Source organism: Eulemur rufifrons, chromosome 7 (assembly GCF_041146395.1).
Source record: "Eulemur rufifrons isolate Redbay chromosome 7, OSU_ERuf_1, whole genome shotgun sequence".
Taxonomy (NCBI): domain Eukaryota; kingdom Metazoa; phylum Chordata; class Mammalia; order Primates; family Lemuridae; genus Eulemur; species Eulemur rufifrons.
Genome location: NC_090989.1, coordinates 162,845,554 through 162,870,585, shown reverse-complemented (window position 1 = coordinate 162,870,585; position 25,032 = coordinate 162,845,554).

Sequence of the window (25,032 nt, the reverse complement as noted above, 5' to 3'; positions counted from 1 at the left end):
GCTTATGCTGACTTTCCACTTTAACTCACCTTTCAAAGCAAAACCATTTATGAGAATATCAAAATAATCATGTAATTCCATGAGAAGTGCTCCTCTGCAGGAGGAAAGTGCGGCTGAGACAGCCAATTTTCCGGACAATAAGAGAGTTCTGTTCCAAATCAGTGAAGTCACAGGTATCTAATAACAAATGGAGTGCACCAGTTTTCTGAAGCAAAGACAACCCTGGGGCTGATTTTCTCCTGTGTGTACCAGTAGCGTCCAGGGCGGAGCTGAGCCGCTGTGCAGGAGTCTGCATATCCTAGCTAGTTGCTCCAAGTCAGAGAAATTCACTGGAATTTTCCAAAGAATTAAATCCTCCAGGGTCTAAAAGACACAGACATAGATATGCCATTTTAAAACCCAAAGGAATTTACACCAAAATTTTTAAAGTTCTTGTAGTTCTTCATGAATAATCACATGACATTTCCTTCAGTAGGCTGCGAGGAGGAACCCCAGGGAGATCTGGAATCCAGAATAAGAGAGAATAGGAAAAAATCTCCCACTTGGGAAATTTCTGGAGACATGTGACAGTACACCAGGGGTGTGCCAACCCTAAGGACAAACATGGAATATCTTCCTAAGTCTCAGTTTAACTAGCAGATGGGGGAAGAAAGACCCAGTAGAGAGTACAGTTGAAAACTGTCATGAATTTTGAACATATAACTCAAGGATTCAATGAGTTTTAAGCAGTAAACATTTATTCTCTTCAACTATTATGGATAATCACATGCAGCCTTTGAGAAGCTTCTCTACCTATTCTAGACCCTCCAGATTCCATTCTCCCACCTACCGGGTCCATAGAATCTGCTTTCCTAGGATGGGTATTAACATTGTATCTTTGGTTTTCATCAAAGGATGCTTAAAGAAACGAGACACACATTGTCTGCAATTAATTTGTATAAAGATGTTGTCTATAATACTACCAGTGACTGTCCTATTTGAAGGCCACATTAGAAATTTCTTATTACTTTTTTTTTTTTTTTTGCTTTACATCTGTTCGTTTCATAGTCAGAATTATATGACTATTTCCCCCTTTTCTCTTTGACTATCAGGAGGCTCAAAACCAAACTCAAAACAGTTATAACAATATTGCAGATTCTTAGACCTTTTTTTTTTTTATGTTGTTCCTCCTCCTACCCCATCTTAATCTTCTCTTCTTATTTATATATTTCCAGCCCCTAATCTTCAAGTGTCTGTATGTTTCCATCATTTTATGGTATTTGTGTTCTCATCACGAACTGCCTTGAATCCTCTATGGAGGGACTTAGGAACTAAACATTTAGAGTCTGTATGTGTTGGAATTGTTATTTAATTGAATCCTTACAGCAACACTATGAGGTAAGGAATTATTATATAATTCTATAAATGTCTAGTAACTTAGTCAAGGTGACACACCTAGAAAATGGCTGAGCTGAGAATGAACTTTTCTTTGTCTCCCTCTGTGCCCCACAGTCCTTCCAGCAGCTGGTCCCAGGCGGAAACGCCCAGGGTTCAGGAGGTCAGCAGCACGCTGATCGCCCCACCACACCTGCCCAGCCAGCACCGTTGGAGATGTTTAGATGGGCACCACCAGGTTCTCCCAGTTCCATGGATTCCTGCCCTTTCAGTGGGGTCTCCATTCATCACTGGCTCATGAAAGAAACCCAACTGTAACTAACTTAAGCAAATCAAAAACAAACAACCAAAAAAAAAAAAAAAGCAAAGCAAAAATCCCAATCTATTGACTCAGTCATGGGAAGGGGGAAGGGATCTTCATGCACAGAGTTCTGTACCCAACCCTTACCTCTCACCCTCCACTGGACTTCAAATTAAGAAAGGTTTTATCAACACGGCAAGAAACACGGACACAACAGCTTCAGACTCGCATGGTCTTCTAACTCATGATCCCAAGAGACAAAAAGCTAAGACGCTCACTCCCTCAGAGTCCATACCAATCCTGATAAAGATGCTAATTGGCTCTGCTCAGGTATGAAGCCCACCCCTAGATCAAGCACTCTGTCCAAGATGATTGGGTTCAGACCCACCGACCTGGGTCTCGTGGCTACTTCTGTCATGGGGCAAGTGGGACCACGTAATGGACAGCCCCATCAGCATCACCTGGAATGAGCGAGAAACAGTTAGGAAAAAGAAGGAAAGACACACTGGAAAGACAAAAGCATGAGTTCACAGCAGCCTTTAGTTTCACACCAAGTGTCATAAAGTTGTGAACTAAAATATTGACTGCATTGGTGGGGGTGCTTCGGGGCTTGGGGCACGTCCTTTGTGTTTATAACACCAGCATGCGGCACATAGTACTGGTCAACAAGTACATATTGATTTCAGGAAAGAAAAGGAGTAAAGAGGAGAAAAATATTTAAGAAAGAAAAACATACCCCAAAATGGTTGCTTTCCTATATAACCAATGATTAAGGTGGATATTGTCAGTCAACAATAACAAAACTATTTGCTTTCTGATATATCCAAGAAATGACATTATCAGGCACATCTACTGTCTGCCCTTCGATCAGCTACCCTTTTTCTCCACAGAGAAAGGACTGTCCACGGAGCGGACTGGTTTCTATCTTCATCCTGAGGAGTAACAGAAACGACCCTTCCACCTCACACCAAGTGTACTGTTACTCACGTGGCTCCACACCAGTGAATACCACCGTGACTTAGCTAGTGAGGGCCATGAGAAATTAAGAAAAGTGTTGGGATTAGTAATGACCTCTTAGGGTAACATTGTCTAATCAACTCATCTAATAAACTCATGCAATAGTCTCTGGGCATAGATAGGTGTGAAGTTTTGTTCTTCAGTTTATTTTAACCTCTTCCTTCTATCTATGCAAGTTTGTCAGAGCAGCACTTCTCGAAATTTCACATGCATATAGGTCACCTGACGATTGGTAAAATTCAGGTTCTGAGTTAGTGGCTCTGGGATGAGGCCTGAGATTCTGCATTTCTAACAAGATCCCATGTGATGATGTTTTTTGTAGAGCAAGGTTCTAGGTGATCGGGGTAGGCTTTATGAAAGAAGATGCAGGAGTCCTGTCATTTCCCCAGCAAAGAGTAAGTCGCAGTTACTAGTGTGAGAAGAAATTGAGGAAAATGCAGCACTCAGGCTGGTGAACTGAGGTTTCTCCTGAAATCTCAGATGCTCTGTTGCCTATTAAACCTTCCTGAGAGCACTCAGCACAGACACTCACATATTACTGTTATTGCAGTTAGTCGTGTCTGTTTTTCCTCCTTAACAAGACCCTCGGGAAGGTGTGGTTCACAGCACCAAGCCTAATGTCATAGCCCAATGGAAAGGCGCTGATGAATTGGAACACATCAGAAAATAGGAGGAACAACAATACGCAGGTAGTAAGACAAAGGGAATTTCAGCAGAAGAACTGAATAACTGATATAGAAAAGGAACAAAAGAACCAAGTGGAACTGGATTATGCAAATCCAACTTGAAGGTTAACTAGATTTATCTGAAACTCAGGGGGTTTCATTTCTCCTACGAACCTGTTCAATAACTTAATAAACAGCCTGCTGTCAAGAGTGGAGAAAAACATGGTGTCATAAATCCCCTAGGTTCTTTAGTCATATACTCTTAAATTCATGGTATTACTGAAAATCTACAGTTCTTGGCTAGAGTTTGGGAGCACTGCTGGAAGTTCCATGGTATACCACTTTCACCTTTTGAACTTAACTTTAAAGCTACAAATATGAGGAAATGTTGTGTGGTGGAGGTTTTGGTCTTTTCTTGGTTTAAATACAATTAGAGCAATAGATTAAACACTGCATATTAAACACTTGAATCACAGCAAACATATCACTAAGTTACCTCTCCTTCCTCCTCCTCCAACTGTTCCCCCAGCAGAGCCCCACTGTTCCTCAGATGGACAGTCACTGGATAAAGACATGGCCACACAAACATGTCGGCCACCTGCAGCTTCCATTCACAGGGCAGGGCTTGACAACACATGTGTAATAGTAGGGTTCTCCAGAGAACAGAGACAACAGAATAGAAATAGAAATAAAGATATACAGATACAGAAAATATATATATTATAGCTAAATAAGTAAAGAGAGATACATATAGAGATTCATTATGAGGAATTGGCTTATACAATCATGGAGGCTGAGAAGTCGCAGGATCTACCATCTGCAAGCTGGAGACCCAGGAAAACTGGTAATAGAATCCAACCCAAGTCCAAAGGCTAGAGAACCAAGGAAGCCAATGGTGTAATTCCCAGTCTGAGGATAAAAGAAGATGAGATGAGATGTCTCAGCTCAAGCAATGAGGTAGAAAAAAAGGAGTAAATTCCTCCTTCCTTTGCCTTTTGTTCTATTCAGGCCCTCAACAGATTGGGTGATGCCCACCCACACCTGGAAGGGCAATCTCTTTTTACGGAGTTTCACCAATTCAAATGCTAATCTCATCTGGGCACATCCTCACAGATGTACCCGGAAATAATGTTTAATCTGGGCCCCCTGTGGCCTGGTTAAGCTGACCCACAAAATTAACCATCACAACATGGGTCACAATCTCAAAGATATCTCCCCGTCACTGTTTTAATTTTAGATGAGTTGTTTTATTTTGTAAATTTGCCTCTAGATCTTAGTGGCTCTATCCACAGTTGGATTTTTATCTTATTTAAAGGTAGGTAACGTGAGATCCATCCACTTATTATTCAATGTGAGTTGCTGGCAGGCCAGATAAAGTGATTACCAGCAGCACTAGAGTGATACACCTAGTTAGGCTTCTCCTAGCTGTCATCTAATAGGAATACTCTCAGGAGCAACAACAGTATAACCACACATGTACACACATGTAACCCAAACACAGCCTGCCTCTGCTGGGAGGGCTGCCTAACCCTCTCAGACTGCCCTTCATCCTGGGACAAAGGGAGTCTCTGATTCCTGAATCCTTGATTTTAACCTGTCAGAGTCTAAAGGAGACAATTACTCAGACCAGCACCAGCGCAAAGTGTTGCTGACCAAAGCTGAATGCAGTAGTGCCACTCTACCGAGCTCACACTAAACCAACCACAGGGAGACAGCTTGCCTTCTCAAATGAAAACATTTATCAAGCCTGCTCATTCCAAAGTCAACAGAGGGCAGAGGACAAGTCTGGCAAAGGTCATATAGGATTTGGATTTGAGGACAAGTCTAGCAAAGGTCATATAGGAATGACTATGGATGATCAGAGGTGGAGGGAGGAGGGGGGAGAGTGCAAACGAGCTCAGTGTGAAGCCAGAGCCAATGGAGTTATCATTGTACGTGAGTTGAGAGTTGCTGGCAGGCCAGATAAGATGCCCACTCATACTGGGCCATACTTGTACGTTTGGGAACAAAAACCCTGCAATCAAGGTGCCCCTTAGGTTAGCTCTGTGGACTCAGAGGGGATCTAAGTTCCGGGTGTGAGTGCTTACGTGGTGAGTAATCTGATGGAGTGGCTGCCTTGGGAGTCAGACGGGGTTTATGTTCCAGCTCTGTTCACCACTAGATGTTTAAAAGTGGGTAAGGGGCTTGACTCTCCTGAATCTTAGTTTTCTCATCTGTTGCATATATCAAATACTAAATGATCACATAAGGAGCTTGTAAGGACCTGGTGTGTTCATGTAGGGAAGGATCTGCCTCACAGTAGGAGCTCAGCAATGATGGCCGCCATTACGCTGAAGGGCCAGGCACTCTGCCCCAGAGCACAGGGCTGCTCCCATTCCAATGGGCGTCTCGCTCAAGGGGCAGGAGTTAACTGCAGACTTCAGGGGAGTTAAGTCCAAAAATGTGAATCCTTAGCCAGTCCAACCAGTGCCTTATGCATCTAAAGTATGAAAACCATTGGTTTATGATATGGAGACCATAGTTGGACATTCTTTGGCGCTGCTATTATTTTTAAGCCAGATGTTCTTTTCTGATGGCTTACAGAGAGTATTACACGGCATACACACAAGATTTAGAGAGTTTGCAAATTCTTGTATCTATTGGATATTTTGCATTCAAAATATTCTTACGCTTTGGTTTAAAAATCCAAAACTTAGAACTCAGAAATATATTTCCATAGAAATACTTTAAAAGAGGTGGTTAGATTTCCAGGAACACTTGCAAAATTCTTGAAGTAGCTGAAATATAGCACTTTTAGTCTATATTGTTATGGGTTAAACAGACTTTTTTTTTGGCTATGATATTAAAGATTAAAATTGAATGTGACATCAAAGGCAAAATAAATACTAAAGTAAATATCAATGTACCCAGAATAAGAAGTGAAGCCTTCTGGAGGTCTCCAGTTAATTACTCAAGTCACACAGTTGGCATTTTAGCTATGACTGTGAAAGGACCGTTCACGGGCAGGGGTCAAGAAACAGTAGGTGGTTTCGTGGGAATCCACCCACTCAGCTTCTGGAAACTGTTTCCCACTTTGAACAGTTAATGAAGTTAGTCGACTTGTTAAATTTAAAGACCCTTTTTCACAGGCAAAACTTTCTCGTGGACCCCAATGTCAGCTCACTCATTTTACAGAGACTCACTGCTCTGATGTAACTATAAAGCACACACTTAAATTAGAAATGAACAAAATTATAAAACCACCATAATTAAAATATTATGAATTAATGAAATATGATCTTTTATTAAATAAAATTGCTACTTGAAATGTGAATATGAACTACTCTGTTGTGTATTCTTGTGAATTTGGAGTGTTCATACCAACTTTTTGTTTACAAAACGTCATGGAGTCATTTGCCTTCATTTGACTTAAGCACATAGTCTGTTTGTGTTTCTTTTTCTCTCCATACATACTAATTGCTCTGGGGTAAGAGAAGACTCACAAACCCAGAGATTCCAGAGAAGTCATACATAAGAGAAACCCCAAGACCTAATCTTCTGTATGGCCTTCTGAGCAAGGAAGCTCAACCCTTGTAAAGGCAGGGTCATGGCCATGGTCCCACCAACCTCACAGATAGTCATGAAACTTTTTATGTAGAGGGTTACAGTAGAGGAATAGGAGTTTTCCACATTTGGCCTTTTGAGGCAAAAAGAACAGCCTTTCGGCCTATTCAGAAGAAAACTGCTGCACAAAAGGGTTCAGGCCTGGCCAGAGCACCTGCCAGGTTGCAGTATACTCAGCTACGAGGCCAACTAGACCTGCACCCTCCAATACACTGGCTACTGAGCACTTGAAAATGGGGTTGGTCTGAATAGCTGCTCAAGTCTAAAGACAGTCTGCTGGCAGAGTTCCTTCTTGCTCAGGGGAGATCTGTCTTCTATTAAGGCCTCCAACTGATCTGATGAGGCCCACCCACATTAGGGAGGGTAATCTGCTTTGCTCAAAGTCTACCCATTTAAATATAAATCTCACCCAAAGAACACTTTCACGGAATCCTCCAGAATAATGTCTGGCCCAGCCAAGTAGATGCATAAAATTAACCATCATAAGCTCCACATCCTGAACTCAGCCACTTCTCTCCCTCCTCACTGCTGCCACATTAATCTAACCCATCACTTGTCACCCTAGACAAGTGTAAGAGCCTTCTAAATGGCCCTCAAAGTCTGTTTTTACATAGCCCATAGCCTGACATCTCAAAGCCTCCATATCATGTCTTTCTTGCTCAAACTCCTTAATGGCTTCCTACTGCTGTTACTATAAAAGCCAAACATGTTGCCATGGGACCCACGTGATCTGGCGCCTGCCTACCTCTCCTGCCCTGTTTGGGTTCACAATCTCCTCTTCTTCAAGGATCCAGCTGCACTGGCCTTCTCCGGGCTTCTCAAACAAAACAAAGAAACAAACCAACCAACCAAAAAACCTGAAAAACCAAACTGATTTTACCTCAGGGCCTTTGTCTGGAAATCTCTTCTCCCTGATATTCACATGGATGCCGCCTTCTTATTGTAAAGATCGTGGTTCAAACATCACCTCCTCAGAGAGGCCATCCTTGACCACCCAATCAAAAGCAGGCAAACTTGATCACGTCTTTGAGATTTATTTTCTCTGTTGTACATATCAGTTTTTGAAATTATTTTATGTGTTCACTTGTTCACCATCTTTCTCCCACAGAAGAATGTGAGCTTTATCAGAGCGGACGCCTTGATTGCACGTTTTATTGATGTATTCCTGGCACCTAATACATCATAGGACTTCTGTATGTATTTTTTCAATGAAGAAAGTTATCTCAGGTAAAATTAAGGCTGTTGCACCCTGCACATTGGAGGAGATATAGAAAAGTACCTTGCGGTTGGAAAGCACAATGAAGGTCCTATCTTACCTAGCCAAAGGGAAATTGCCTTATAAAGGTCATTCAAACCTTGTACGGTCTAAAGCATCAATACTTTTTACTGTCAGAGCCACGATGAAAGCAAGAGGCAGGAGTTGCCTTTAAATAAGTGAATCATAACTGAGGCTAGAGGTATTTTTTATGAACCAAATGTAAGGCTCTCCCCCAGGATGTTATATTGGTCATGGGACCTAATACACTTTATCAATAATACTTTAGGAGAATGCTCCTGAATTTTCCTCAAAAACTGCACCAAAGGTCCTCCCACCTGTTCTTCTGTATATCCAGCTTAGTTTGAACATGGGTAAAAAGGCAATTAAGAATTTAAGATTTCAAATCTGTTACATCTTATGATCATCAAGTCAGCAAATGCAGTATATTCAGAGTCGATGAAACTATAGATAATATAGATCTTATACCCTCCATTTGATTTACAATTTTTGTTTGAAGGGCAATAATTTAAACAATTTTCATATCAATATTAAAGGAAGCATGGATACAGAATAGAACAAAATGAAAACTTTGCATGAATTTTTTTTAGCTAAACCTTGACCCTTCCAAATAACTTTGCATTTGGCCAGCTGCTTCAGGCTAGTCTCCCATATCCAAATCCTCAACAGTATGTTTTTATCTTCTTCAGCATCAGGGGGTTGGATGGGAAGGTTTCAGAATCATTAAAGCAGTGATTCGGCCCAAACCATGGCTGGTATCTCACCAGAGGGTCATCTAGCCTTCCAACATGGGAATGAGGCTGAAAAGCCTGGCAAACTTAGAAAGCAATATGGGTCATTACTGAGATGGCAAATTAATCCTATTTTCAGGGAAGACATGAGAAATAAGTACCTCTCTTCACTATTCTAAAATGATTTCATATTTAAGTCACTGAAATACAAAAGTTCTAGCTCTAGTTCTACCTCCATCCCACTCCTGATTAAAGAAACACAAACACAAAGCACAAAAATGCATAAGACAAGCAGTAAGATCATCAGAAAGCAGCCCCAGTTGGTTGCCAGGGGCAATAGGAAGTTATTTGATGGGTGCAGAGCTTCAGTTTTGCATGGTAACAAGAGTTCTGGAGATGGGGTGCACGACAATGTGAATGAACTTAACGCTACCAAACTGTACACTCAGAAATGATTAAGATGGTAAATTTTATGTTATATGTGCTTAACCACAGTTTTTTTTAAAAAAAGTAGATTGAGGTATCAAAACTCAAGGACTGCATTTTAGCCTTGACTTAAAGAAGCTGCACATGGAAGCTTCTGGGCCCAGGGAAAACGCATGACATGATATCAAGTGTCAGTTGGGCAGCACGCCTTAAATGACAGAGAACGGGGTAGCCACTCTGGCTTGGAACCCCAGCATGTGGGGCTCCTGAGGACTGCCTAGATGTGACCAGACCCTGCCTTATTATACGTGTGTCCACCCTTTGGACTGAAGGCTCACGCTCCTCACGTCTTCACTGACCCACGCTGTGAGGTGAGGGCTGCACAGAACTCGTCCCGTGCCAGGGCTGTGCTAAAAGCCTGGCATGAATCCTGCCAGGGCTACCGTACCGATCCTGGACAGTAGGTGCTGTTCTTCCTCCCATTTTATGACTAAAAACACTGAGCCTTCGTAATGGCATTTATTGATCTGCCTCCTCCCACATTTTCCTCTTTCCAGAGCGCGCCAGGCAGAAAGGAATGAGAAAGCAACAGCCTCTAATCTTCCTGCCTATTAATCTACAACCTTCTGGGTGTGTGCAGCATGCCTAGAAATCCCAGCAATTATTTCATCCACTTCAATAGAAGGAACATTTTCCTGTGTGAAATGTACTCCATCTGGGCTCAAACACAGAGGTTTATAAGAGCAACTCTTTTTGTCCTCACACAAAGGAGAGGGAGTAAGAGCCAAACCGTGGCGAGGTTTTGGTGCTCAACAGAAGGCTTCAGGAGGAGCCGAGTGCAGCTGGATATAAATAACATCATTTAAGCCTGGATATGGCTTGGTGACATGGCTCATCCTGACTCCAACCGCTTTGCTTGAACAGCTCTCAGCCCTGTTCTACGTGATTTCACAGCCCCTTGAACTGCACAGTTTCTTCACACCTGCAGAGGTAATGAATGCCTTTTAAGAACTCTTGCAAAGTTGGTTGGCAAAAGTCAAAGAAACCAGTGGAATGCAAGCCCTTCGGAGGCCCTCTTTTTGTTCCACATTTGCTGTGCCTCTGAGTGCAGGGAGACTGTTGAGCAGGGTGGCCACAAGTTCATAAATAAACTGCCTCCTCCACTGGTGTGTGGTATGCCTAATTTTATCAGGGTATGGAAACAAACATGAAAGTGCCTTGGGTTTCATGGCAGTAGCAAGGCACAGGGCTGAATTTCCTGCCTGCAACAGGCATGGGGCCCCTGTCCATAAACCATCATGTCATCTAGAGCATAAGTCAACACTGTGCAAATGCCACATGTATACTTGCTAAAATCCATGCCAGGAATTTACCTCCTGGGCTTGTGAAGTATCTGTTTCAGGGAGGAGAAATTTCTGGTCTCTTGCCCTCTCCTGCTATCTCTCCCACCCATCTTTTAACTCAGAATCTGTAAGCCTCCACATTTAAACAGATGCCAGTATCCCACCTTGTATTTTCTGAGAAAAAGAGAAGCCCAGACATAACTACTCAGAAATTCGTAATCAGCATGGCCACAGAAAAAATTCTTTAAAGTCATTTCTTGTGAACATTCCATGGTGTTGAATTCCTCATAGTCCCATATAAAGGGACTATGTCTCATAGCAATTTATTAGTAGTCTAAGAAGAACTCCATGAATAAATTATACAAACTGAGAAAACATATCAGAAAGGACAGAACTATTTGCTAAAAAATCCTGGTCAATAGGCTTAAATCATGTGCATTACATGTGGATTACCAATTCAGGTAGAATTCATTCATGCAACAGATGTTTATGGCGAGGCACCCATCATAGAGAGGTGAACACCACAGTTAGGGTTTCTGCCTCGTGGAGTTTACCGTTTAGTGGGAGCGGTGATTAGCAAACACATGCACAAATACACATTCAGCCATGGACAATGCTGAGATACAGAAGAGTGACAGCGATTCAGGGCCCTCTGTTGTACTCTAACATGCAAATTTTGCTCATCAATCAAATCCCTCTTTAATGTTTCATAGGACTCTTCGGGATGCAGCAGCAGGCCTGAAGCATCTTTAGAAAAACAGTCATTATACTAAAGTGGCAGTGAGTTGAGAATTCCAGGTGATAAGTGATCAGATTCTTACGATGTCAGATCAACCTAACCAAATACCTTCAACACAAGTATCTTGAGAGGGAGTGTGAGAAAGTGGAAAAAGAGCGAGCTTGGGCATCAGGTGGACCCAGATCTGAAGTCCACCTCCACTGTTCATCAGCTGGGTGGCCTTGGGCAAGGCGCTTGAACCCTCTAGGCCGCAGATTCCTCAAGTGTTAAGTGAGAATACTGTATCTACTTCAGAAGGTTCTTGCCAGAATGAGCTAATAAAATACACAGTATCTGTCCAACGCTGGTAACACAAAGTAGATGTTCAAAGAGGTAGCTGTAATTCTTGTTGAGAAAATCCAGTCTCACTTTTATAGTGAGATAGCACAAAACACAGCCAGGGCTTCCATGGAGGCAGGCTCTTCCTGGGAAGCCAGCAGAGGGATTCTCCTTGTCCTTCCTTCTCCTCCTCCGCTTGAAAGGAAGGTATGTCTAGTCACCCAGGATGAAAGAGCCAAAAGCAATCCCACCAACTAACACTTTCCTGCCCTCTAGTACTTTTAAAAAAAAAAAAATAGAGAAATAGAGTTACTTCTAGAATGTCCTCCAGGTTATAAATTACATTCCTTTGATCAAGAGAAGATGAGGCATTATGTTAATGGGTCTGTTGTAAATTATCTTAGGGCAGGAATGATGCTCTAGTTTTAAAATATTGATTGCAACCACTACCCTCCTCAAATTGGGGCTGTGGTGTCACACACACAAAATGGACTCAATATGGCAAGTATCTGTTGACAACCTACAGAGTCCTCTGTTTTCCTACCTCCATTGTAAAATGTACAAGAAAACGTTTTATACACAGAATCTTAGAACACATATATGAATTTTCTGGATTGGCTTGTCCTCTGGCTTATTCCTATTTGCTCACAGTACCTTCTAGCTCCTTCCACAGCTCCTCCTCTGATGTGTTTGATGAGTATTTTCCTCCAAGCTTGTTTGCAGTCACAGTCCTGGCACTTGGAAGACTTTCCACATGAGTTTGAACCCAGATGGTCTTGAGCAAACATGAATCTTGTCTTTTCCTAGAGAGCCAATGTCTTGCCCTTCATTAGCTAGTAACTGTGCCCTCCCAACCACCACTGACACGTACTGAGCACTTACTTTGTGCCGGGAACTATTATGAGCCTTTGTGTGTAGTATCTTGACTCCTCACAATAACCCTCTGAGGAGAGTATATGGAGAGAACCCATTCTACAGCTGAGGAGGTTGAGGCCCAGGGCTGCTGTGTTTGCTGGAAGTGAGCAATCAGAACCGTGTTTCCAGGCAGTCTTACTTGCCTGTTAACTGCTATCCACTATCACCCCTGAGGGTGGCCGTCTTCCAGGGAAGGATGTCCTCAAGACCCTGGGCACTTTCATCAATTATGTGTATGTATATGTGTGTGTAAATAAATTATTGATGGGGACTCTGGAGCTCATAGCTCTCTTGAAAAGCATTTAGTCTCAAAGGGTCTCTGCAGTTTTCTTTTCACAGTAAGCTCCCTGGGGACAGGGATCATGTTAATTTACATATCCCTATATATCCAGCACCTAGCATGAACCTGACGCTTTGTAGGCTTAATCACTATTTGCTAAATGAATAACTGAATGAGTAGAGCTTTGGCATAGTACAAGAGAAAAGTCATGATTATAAAACAAGCTAGAACACGATGAGCTGCCCAGACGAAGCGCCATGGGGTGTTAGAGGCAGGTTCCAGAGGCCAACAGGCCTGCGTGCAAGGCGAGACTCAGCCAGGGGGCCTGTGGTGGGGGCTTTCACCCTCTGCAACTCTGCACCCCGTGGGAGACACGGAGGCCATGCTGCCCAGGCCTCAGGGCAAGTCAAGACCGTATTAAGAGAGCCTAGCATATCACTGAAAGCTTTGTGGAAAAGGCAGCATGGGAACTACGAACAAATTTAACACAGAGATGGAGGAGGTATTCTTTCTAAGCAGAAAAAATGGCCCAAATACAGACCAAAGGTGGGGAGTCACGTGGCAAGAACAGGAAGCAGTGTGAAGTCCACGTGTCTGTAAACGAGGGTGTGTTGAAGGAGACAGGTGGGAAGGGTAAGTGGAACTCCAGGCAGCTGGAATCCTACATAAATGGTGTTGGGGTTCACTTCATAGAAAGGAATTCTCCAGACTGGGGAGCATGTGTACTACTGGTGTGCACACACCGTGTAAGGTCGTACACAGTCTGCCCATCAATTCCCCTCCGATCTTTGTTGAAGCCAAGGAGAGAGTCTACACCATCACATCCGTGCTAACTGTGTGAGTCAGGGTCTCCTTGGGAGAGAGATGACACCACCGAAGTAGGATAATCCAAGAAGTGTGTCACAAGGGACTATCAACCGTGCACGGGTGCAGGAGAACCACAAGGACAGCACAGTGACCCTAGGCTAGTAAACGCACAGCTGTCACCATTTCCAGGTCTGGAAGGACTAGGGGAGAGCCATGTAGAGCAAGCCATCATAAAATGAGCAGCGATCTTTGGGCAGAAGACACCGCCACACTGCAGTGACCTTGCAGGGAGGGAGCCAGGGAGCAAAGCCCTGGATGCATCGCTTCCCTCCTTCTGCACTCTGCTGGGCTCCCATAGGCTGAGCCCAGATGGGAACCGGAAGGTAAGGGCACCCCCTGGTTTGTCCCTAGGGCTCAGCCTCCTCTGGCAGAGAGCAAGGGGAAGGGAGGAAAATGGATCTGGAGGGACAAATGAGTGATAACCAAATAATCACTCACCTTCGTGAACACAGAGAAATCAGGCTTCAGGTTCCCAGCCTCAGGCAACACTATCTTGCTAGAAGATAATACTTTTGTTTTGTTTTCATTGCATTTATTTTTACAGTTAGCTTCTATTATGATAGATGGCACTGGTTTTCCATTTACTTAGAGATAAAGTTTCCTTTTAGAATGCATTTAAGTTTTCTTTTTTTAAAAAAGTGAGCCTATTTAAAGATAAATAGGAAGTAAACAACAGCACAGACTGAAGGGGAAAATAGGCAAGATAGTGGAAGTGGTATGACTAATGTTTAGGAAAGCCTCATAGAAAACAGGGAGCTATTGATAGTCTTTGAGCAGGAGAGTGACAGGATCAAGGCTCTCTTTGGGAAGGTTGACAGAGCTGCAGCACACACAACAGAGAGCAGGGAGACAGGAGGTAGGGAGGCCATAATAAGGTAGCGCCAGTGGGGCCGGAGAGGTAGCAATGAGGGGCGAGAGCTGGGGAGAAAGGGTAGAGTCAACAATATTTGGAAAATCATTGCATGGAGGGCAAGCAAGATGCAAGGCCAAAGATAATAGCTGCTACCAAAATTGCCTTTAAAAAACATCGGTTACCAGGAATATTAGAACTGATGTAGGAAAATAATGTGCCAGCAATCAAGTCCTGCTAACAGGTAGAGTGCTTATGAAATTCATCTCCTGTGAGGCCGTCTGCGCTGAAACAAAAACATGAGCATTTATCTAATGTATGCCTACGCCTGATGTTTCTCCAGACAGCTGGGTTTGTTTTTCAAATTTGCAGCAGAAAAATCGGGAAGGTCAACCAGGCTTGGCATCTAACACCAGGAGGGCAATTTTCATGCCTTGGATCCGTACCATAAAGGAGTTCTTACAGTGTTTTTATAGTGCAGGGATACTTTGGATGTTTATTTAGAGCTTTGGAGTAAGCCACGAGATCTATTTCCTGAAAAGACTATTTAGTGAGGAAAATGAAGTCAAAGAGACATAATCATAAGTGTCACATAAAAAATAATTTGAAACTAGAGGTTAGGAATAGTCATAGCTCAAAGTTGAAACAAAGCTTTGGCCTGGTGAGGATTTTGAGACTAGTTGCTTAGATCCAAAAAAAAAATACACACAATGAATTTCTAGACCATGCTTCAGTTGTATGAAAATTACTTTCAATTAAATCCTCGAGTTCTGGTTCTCTGAGAGTTTTAACCATCCTGTTTTCAAATGAACCAGTGATTCACAGGCATTGAGGGAAGGAAGAAACCTATCAGATAATCGAGTCTGTCCCAAAAGATATCCAGGGCAGTGTTCCCTGCAGTTCATTTTCAATTGCTTTGTTCAGTTCTGGTTTTAAATGACTCCAGCAATGGGACTCTTCGTCAATCTAAGAGGCCCGTGGGAGTCCTTCCTCAGCCTGAGAGTCCTCATTTTAGGAAAAAATATTCCAATATGAAGTCTTGTTATACCACTTGCCTCTCCCAATAGAACCCCTCTTCTCTCTGCTTCTAGGCCCTTCAGCCCCTCCAGATGCGAGAAAGTGACAGTATCTTTTCTCATCAGTTACTGTTTCCTTCCCCTTCATCGCTTTTTATTCTTTTCTTAATCTGAAGATTTCTGCTCCGCTATCTGCTTCTCTGGTCCCCATCACTGCAGAAATGGAAGGTTCTGGCAAGGCTGCCGTTTCGAGGGAGGTCCGCAAAGGCGGGTGTGCTTGCTCTCAGGCCTTCAACTCCAGGCCAGAGTGATAGTTTCTAGAATCCTGAGCATTTCAGATCTGAGTTAACTTCCTGGGTGACCAGATATCTGCCTGTTAGCCAAGGTCTGCCACGTATCCTGCGTGTGACCAAGGCTCAATAAAGATTTGTGATCAGTGTAGTGTTTTTACACATTCGGAAACATTACAAAAAATACAAAATAAGGAATCATCCAGTTCTACACTTAACCACTCTTAGCCTCCAGATCTCACTCTCCACACTAGCCAAGAGAAGGGGCTGCATTGCATGCCATCGAAGGGCAATTTATACAATTCATTCTAGAGCACAACTCCAATTTGAAGAAGTAACAGCAATGTTGTCTACCCAGGATTGCTAGATTTAGCAAATCTGGCACCAGATACCCAACTTAATTTGAATTTCAGACAAATGAATAATTTATAGTATAAGTATGTCCCATGCAATATTTGAGACATACCTAAAAAGCGATTCATTATTTGAGATTCAAATCTAGCTGGATATTCTACATTTTATCTGGTAATCCTACTCTCCCTTCCATCTTCAAAACCTAGATGTCAACCATCATCTTGGCTACTGATTCACATGTAGGTGGCTGAGCAGACAGATGCCTGATCCTCATAAACTCTTACCCCACTGCCCCAAGAGCTCCCAAGGCTTGGCTGAAGCTCCATTCTCAGGTATTTCCACATATGTACATGCTTAGTTACATCTCTTAGTTCCTTAACAATCCAAATATGACCAAATGAGTGAAAATTTTGAAAAGTGTAAAATACTGTACATGTGCATCGTTCAGATTAAACACAAAAGCCTGCATCATAGGAGGACAAAGATAGCACCAAGTCTGCAGTTCTTCCTTTCAGAATTCTAGCACTCTCTACAATGGGGTGCCCGCATCTCAGCTGTAATAGTAATAAAACTACTCCTTTACATGTTGAAAATTTCCTGTGTGCCAGGCACTGTGCTAGGGACTTTACACGTATACATCATTTAATCATCCAACAATCCTATAAAACTGGAACTCAGGTACTTTCATTTTACAGACAAAAAGATAGGCCAGAGAGGCAAAGTGACTCATCTGAGTTCACACAGCTCATCTATCAGAATGGAAAGGCCACCAAAGGATTTACACAGATCATGACAAACTGATTTAAAATTTTTTATTTGAAAGCAAAGACCCAAATATACCAAGAACTCCTGAGAAGGAAGCAAGCCAGGGGACTTGTCCCAGCAGATGACAAGGCTTACTTTAAAGCTTTAGTAATTAAGACAGTGTGGTATTTGAAAAGAGGCAGACAAATGGAACAGAAGACAGAGGCTAAAAACATGCCCATGCCTGTCGTGGAAACCTGACTCATGACAGGGCTACACGCAGAACAGCCAAACAAGAGTGAGCTATTCCACCCAAAGTTAGAGTATTATCTATACAGAACATTGAAATTGAATCTCTGCCTCAAACAACACACAAAAATAAGGTCCCTATGGATCAAGACCTTAAACACAAAAGAAAACCTTCAAATTTTTAGACAAAATGAAAGGCAATATTTTCATCACTTTAGCATAGAGAAGGATTTCTTAAGCAAGATGCAAAAAAGCACTAAGATTGATCAATGAGGCACCTATGGCTATTAAATGATTGAAATGTGGCTAGCACAAATGGAGATTGTTCATGAATATGAAATATATAGATTTTAAAAACTTCATTAATTTTATATTGATAATTTTAGGTAATAATGGATAGATCACATATTTGGTGACATAAAATAATAAATTGTTAAAACCATTTTACCAGTTTTTTACTTTTTTATATGGCTATTAGAAAATTTTAAATTATATGTGGCTTGCATTTTATTTCTATTGGACAACACTGATCTAGAATATGCAAAGAGTTCCTATGAATAAATAACAAAGAACAGAACTCAACAGGAAAAAAAAAATGAGAAAGGTCATGAAAAGGCTTTCCACAGAAGAAACATAAATATCCAACCTGAGAAGGTGCTTGACCTCATGAGCAATTTAAACTAATTTACAAAGTAACACTGCAACAGAACATCCTATATACCACCAGGTAGCAAAACCTGAGAGCTCTAACAATATCTAATACTAGCAAGAGTATGGAATAATGGGAACTCTTATTCACTGCTGGTTAGAGTAAAAATTGACACAGCCACTTTAGGAAACAATTTGGCAGTGAAACTGAACACAGCATATGGCCTGTGAACTAGCACACTCACTCCTAGATATCTCCCCGAGAGAACCCCTGCAGGTGTGTGATATGAGACATGCACAGCAATGCTTACAACAGCGTCATCTGTGATAGCAAAAACCAGCAGTGACCCACGTTTTCACCAACTATGTGATGGGTAACCCAGCTGTGGTGTACTTATATGATAAAAAGCTATGCAGAATGTTGAAGAATGAGCTGGTGCTACACACAGCTAAACAATTTTGGAGATGTGTAGACATCCATATCTCTTAACATGGAATGATTACATGAAACCCAGAGGCCCTCGCCCTGGGAGAGAGGGGGGCTTCAGGACTGGGGAGGGGATCATGGAGGACAGAAGGGGTTGGTCGAGTTCTAGTTCTTAAACTGGGTTCTGGGTCCACGGGCACTTGTTTTCCTCTAACTAAAATTGTAAATACACATTGTACAGCCTGATCTTTCACAATGTAAAGGGTTTAATAAAGAAAAAAGACAGACATACACTGTGTGCATTTGTACAATGTTACATTCAGCCAGAAAGGCTGCCGTCCGTTGTTGTGTTTTTTTATTTGTTTGTTTGTTTTTTATAATGACATCTCTCTTTGCTGGTCTTTTCTGTACAACTTGGCTCTTCCTTCTCATATCCTGTTATATGAGTTCTTCAGATTTTATATATATAAAAAGCATATACACACACACACATGCTATAAATAACATCCTTGGGAAAATAATAAAGAAGGCTTGCTATTCTGGTGTCTGGACTCGTCTGTCACTTTCTCCAATGACAGCACAGCTCTAAGGGGAGCAGGCCCACGTGGCCACCAAGCTTAGAAGCCCCTGGGAGCGTGTGGAGTCCGGGAGCCCCATGGCTCTGCTCTCACACGCTTCCTCTCCGGGGCTCCCAGTCCAATCCTCTTTGCTTTCCCCATTGCAGCTCTTGTCAAGGTTAATGAGTGGAAACTGGAAAAGCCTTTGAAAAGGAATTGCAGCCTCTTACCAGTATTCTTGGATATGTAAAAGAAAATGAAAAGACACAGACTTATGGAGATATATTTGGAGTGGTCAGGTTTAGGGCATCAAAACAACCCACCAAATTTAATCAATCTGACAATTGGACGGACGTCCTAGACCCAAACACAATTATAAGATTTTTATTAAGAGGTCAAACCGACCTAGCAGATATTCTCTCCCAGATGGTCTTATTTATCTCTTCACCTTAAAAATACCAAATTGAATCCTCCAGTTGAAATGTTCAGAGTATCTGGTATAGCTCATCTTCCTTAGCTTAGAACAAAAATAAACCTACATTGCTATCTGCACTCCCGCGTTCATTGCAGCATTATTCACAACAGCTGCAATATGGAATCAACCTAAGCGTCCACCGACAGACGAGTGGATAAAGGAGATACGGTACGTACACACATCTGAATACTGTTCAGCCTTGAAAGAGGGAAGCCTGACATTTGCAAACACTTGGATGAACCTGGAGGACGTTATGCTACATGAAATAAGCCAGGTATAGAAAGACTAATACTGCACGATCTCACTCATAGAATCTAAAAAGGAAAAAAAAAAAAAAGTAAAACTCATAGTAACAGACATAGTAACAGAGTAGAAAGGTGGTTACCAGGGCCTGGGCGGGGAAGGGAGGTGTTGGTCAAAGGGTGCAAATTTTCATTTATAAAATGCATCAGTGCTAGAGACGTGATGTACAGCCTGGGGACTATAGTTAATAACAATGTATCACATAGTGGAAATTTGCTAAGACAGTGGATTTCAAGTGTTCTCACCACACACACACAAGCTATGTGAGGTGATTGGTGTGTTAATTAGCTTGATTATGGTGACATTTCACAATGTATATATATCAGAACGTCACATGCATACCCTAAGTATATACAATTTTTATTTGCCAATTGTATCTCAATAAAGCTAGAAAAAATAAACCCATATTAGTTTTGTGAGTATTGGGTTTTTTTGTTATTGTTGTTTAAATTCTGGCACCTGCCGCGCTTCTGAACCACCTTCATCTTGAAAACATTATTCACTCCACCTGAGGGCACCTGAGGGCTTTCCTGAGCAAAATTAGCAGGAAGAGCTTATGGGGTCTGCTAGTCTCATCGATCCCAGGCAGCCTTCTTGGGAGCCTCCACAGGACCCTGGGCTCTGTCCCCTCTGGGTGAGTCCTAACTCCAGGACAGGAGGAATCAATACACAAACCGTTATTCTCACCCAGGAGCGGAACAATTACTAAAATCTATTTGCCAGTAAAAATGTGCCTTGTCTTGTAAATCATTGGGTCGTTAACCTTAACAATTGCAATGTGCCGTCCCCATCCAATTCAATTAAAGTACAGACCAAGGTAATACTTAAGAATACATTTCTGGCAAAGGAATATACTATTATAGTATTATATCCTCATAAATTAAACAATACATTCATTTCCCTTCTTGGAAAAAGAACACTGCATGATAAACACAGGGCAGAGAAGAAACAAAAGCAATGATTCTAAGAATAATTCAAGACCAGAAAGGAGAAGAGAACAGGAATGTGAAGGCACAAGCAAGTCACCCACAGTCAGGACTCCCTCCCCCAGCACTGCTGCAGAATTTCTGCAGGATTTCTGAGTGGATGGTGCACTCAGACTCTTAGTGGCCTGAGCTGTACCCCGTACTGTTTAAAACGGAGATGCCTAAATTGTACCACACGGCAAAAACAGTCCACTACCTGCTCTCAGTACGGCACTGCTGTAGCTGGAAGTTTGATGCCAAAAAGTAGAAATCTCTGGTCCTGACTCAGATTCTCTGCAGCCTGGGAGGGACCCCTCTCTTTCACGCACATTTTGAGAGCAAGGCAAGGAAAGCTCCCCTCGCAGTGCTCTGTTTCCTACCTATTTCCTGTTTTAGGGGTTAGAGATTAAGTAGGAAAACAGGGAATGTCTCCAGGCTTCTAACATCTGTCACGAGATTAGATAATATAGGTACGTATATTCCTGTTCTTCCCAAGGGGCTCAGAATGAAGCTGTTCTTCCATCTTCTTCCTCCCAGAATTCCTCCAACCTGGACCACTTTTTAACCAGCTACTAATCAGTACATTTTCATTCATAAGATGTATTAGTTATCTATTCCTGTTGTAACATATCACCACAGATTAAGGGGCTAAAAACAAGACAAATGTATTATCCCACAGTTAAATAGTTTAGAGATGAAACACGGATCTCACTAGTCTAAAATCAAGGTGTAGGCAGGGGTGCTTACACTCCTTTCTGGAGACCCCAGGGGGAGACTCTGTTCCCTTGCTCATTCAGGTTGTTAGGAGAATTCAGTTTCTTACAGTTTTAGAACTGGGGTCCGTTTTCTCACTGGCTGTCAGCTGAGGGCTGTTCCCAGCTGCTAGAAGCCACTCGCATTTTCTAAGCTTCTGAAAGCCAGCCACAGGGGGTCAAGTCCCTCTCATGCTTCAAATCTCTGCTCCCTTTAAGGGTTTATATGATTAGATTGGGCCCATGTAGATGATCCAGGGTAATCTCCCCCATTTTAAGATCCATAACCTTAATTACATCTGCAAAATGTCTTTTGCCATGAGGGTAACATATTCGTAAATTCTGGGGATTAGGGTGTGGACATGTTTTTGGGGTGAGCACTACTCATCCTACCACATAAAAGCAGCATTTGTTACTATATTGGCCACTGCTACAGATGGAAGAAGAGAGGAAACATGAACATATCCTCCCGTTCCTTTCCCATCTCCTTCCCAGCATTTCTGTTCTCTACTTGGAGAGCAAAGTTTGGCCACTCACCATATTCCCACTTTCAGAAAGACAGCCGGGTTGCAGGACTCTGCCTCTCGCTGTCTACGAAGACCAGTGTGTGTCAACTTGGGTTTTCTCTGGCGAAACTGTTCTTTTTGGCAACTCCCCAGTCATTCCGGAGCATTAGTTTTACATAAAGATCACCTGGGGGAACACGTTCCAGTTCAGAATCTGGTTCTGATGCTATGCTGTTGGAAACTGAGTTCACCTGAAGGTCAACAGACTGGGTGGAGCAGGTTGGCTTCACCTGGCGGTCAACAGACTACATCTGCATCGAGCAGGTTGGCTTGGGCAGCTTCAGGGGCCAGCGTGCACCCAGTAGGCTGGGAACAATTCAGGTACAGATGGTCTAAGAGGGACTTTGGCCCCAGCAGGTGACCTTTGGACCAGTGGCTCTTGAGACCCCTGCTTCTCTTTCCTTTGTGCCCACAAGAGAGTCCTTTCTTCACAGCAGCCATGCATGTTGTTTGTAGCTCCAACACCTCCCTGGGGGCAGGCTTTAAGGCAAGGCTGTCACTCAAAGTGCCATGATATTATATGGTCATGAAAAGCACTCCTTTTGGGGTCAGCAGAAGCTCATGTGATCCTGAGCAATTTACTCTATGTTTCTCAACAAAACACCTGGTCCAGTTTTCTCTTCTATCAGATGGGGGAAATAATAGTAATTGCCTCAGAAGGTGGTTACAAGGATTCCAGGAGCTGCTTTTGGCAAAGCACCGAGCACAGAGTTTGAGCACTCAGTAAAGTGAGCTGTTTTGTGACTTTGGTATCATTAGTTTTCTTCCCCCAGCTCGCACTGTGCCCTGGCAAGCAGCTCGGCCCCTCCAAATACTGGCTCATCCTACCCAGTAAAGAGAAAAGAGGCAGGCCTCTACCCATTTCAGGATGTAAGGTGGACATTTCATTAAGGCATTTAATTGCTCTGGTGGATCGCTTCATTGCCAAAACCTGGGGAAACACAGCAGGTGAGATTATAGCATTTGTGGAAATGGTATATGTATTATGTTCACGGTATTGGTATTTTTTGTTGTTGTTTTGTTTTTTTAGACTAAAAGTTGATAAACTTTTTCTGTAAACAGCCATATAGTAAATATTTTGGGCTTTGGAGAACATACAGTCTTTGTCACAACCTCTCAACTCTGCCCCTGTAGTGCAAAAGCAGCCATAGACAGTACGTAACAAATAGGTGTAGCTGTGTTTCTTTTAAAACTTTATTCATAAAGCAGATGGCAGGCTGGATTTGACCATGTGCTGTAGTTTACTGATCCCTGTTTTCGACCAACATCTAGAAAGTTCTGGGTTAGTTCCAGTGCTAGAATCCCTATTCTGGCCCTTCTTTTATTGTCTTTTACCATCCTTACCATCCTTTAAAGCATATTTCAATAAATGTTTATATCCATATCCATGGATATATATGCATGGAAAATTTAAACTGAAATCCATGCCAATGTTTGAGACACATAAAACCCACAAAAGAAGTTAATACTAAAGCACCAAGTGTTTTGTTGAATCATAATTGTTCTTTGAAGGATTTTGAAAGCTGTAGAGCTGTGTGATTTTAGACAAGTTACTTAACCTCTCTGACTTTCAGTTACCTCCTTGGTTAAATACAAAATTCTAGTGGTAGCTACAATCTGAAGATTAAAAGAAGGAAGCATAGAAAGTGCTCAGTCCAGTGCCTGGGACATGAAAAACACAAGATCATCATCACGATCACGGCCTGTCACCGTCTAGAGACCATCTAGAGATCAGAAGATTTTCTTACTTATAATAAAAAAATATAAGCAAATCTCTCTAGATACAACACTGTCTGAGCAAACTGCCTAGGTTCACTCTGAATGGGAGAGCAGATCTGGGGGGTCCAGCATTCTAAAACATAATCTCAAAGTTAAAAGTGATTCAGCAAACCCATCCTATGGTTTACAAATTGGAGTCCACTGGATCTACCAGTTGGGTTAGGCTTAACTAACATACTATCTAAAAATTTTATTTCAAATGCATTTGAGCCACAACCTCTCAGGGAACCACAGCTCACTGCTGCCTTCATAGAAAGGAGCCAGGCGCTGTTTTGTTACCATTCTGGCCTCGAAGGCATTTAAGTATCTGACCTCTGGCCCAAACTTTTGATGCTAGGGTTTACTATTATAACCCTAGCTTCTCATGTCATGGTCTCATAGTCATTAATATACCTAGAGGAAGAGTCCTTATCTTTACAAAAACGTATGTCCAGTTCCCAGAACAAATGTCATCCACGGCTGCCAGCAAATGATGTAATGGGACAGGGTAACTGCAAAACGAGATGTTTGCTTTCTCCCTTGCTGGTAGCTGCCAGACCTCTCATATAAAAGCTCTTTGACACTGTTTACACACACACACATACACACACAGAGGAAATGTGACTTTAGAAGTACTCATTCATGCTGAGAATGACTGCTACATTCATTATTGAGGACCCAGGAGTCTTTGAGGACATACAGGAGATTAGGAGTGAAATCTAGTTCCAAAGGGTGAGGCCACTCTACACTGTGGAGAACCTGACTTGGGGAAGGGCTCAGGTGGGAGCAGGAGGTTATCTCTTCCATGATGAGGGTCAAAGAAGCAAAAGGCAGAGGTCAGGGTGGCTGGAGTCCTGGAAAGATGCCCCCACCATGGACCTTCTGTGCATTGCTCATGAAACTGCATTAAGCGTGGGCAGAAGGCACAGCCAGTCTAGGCCGTCATTCCAGCAAGCAGGAGGAGGCCGGGCTGACGCTTGCTCGGGATCTCCTGGTAGCTGGACTTGGCCGTGGACTTTCAGTGTGTGAGTGCTTAATAGGCATTGGTGCCCTAGAGGTTGCAGAGTTGGAATTTGATGAATTCACTTCACTCAGACTGCAGGAGTCAAGAGAATAGTAACATTGGGAATAATAGTCTTCATATGAGCAAGGAGAAATAAGTGATATTTTAACAATATATTTCAGATTATAATCACTCTCTGCTCCAAAACCTCCAACGTCTT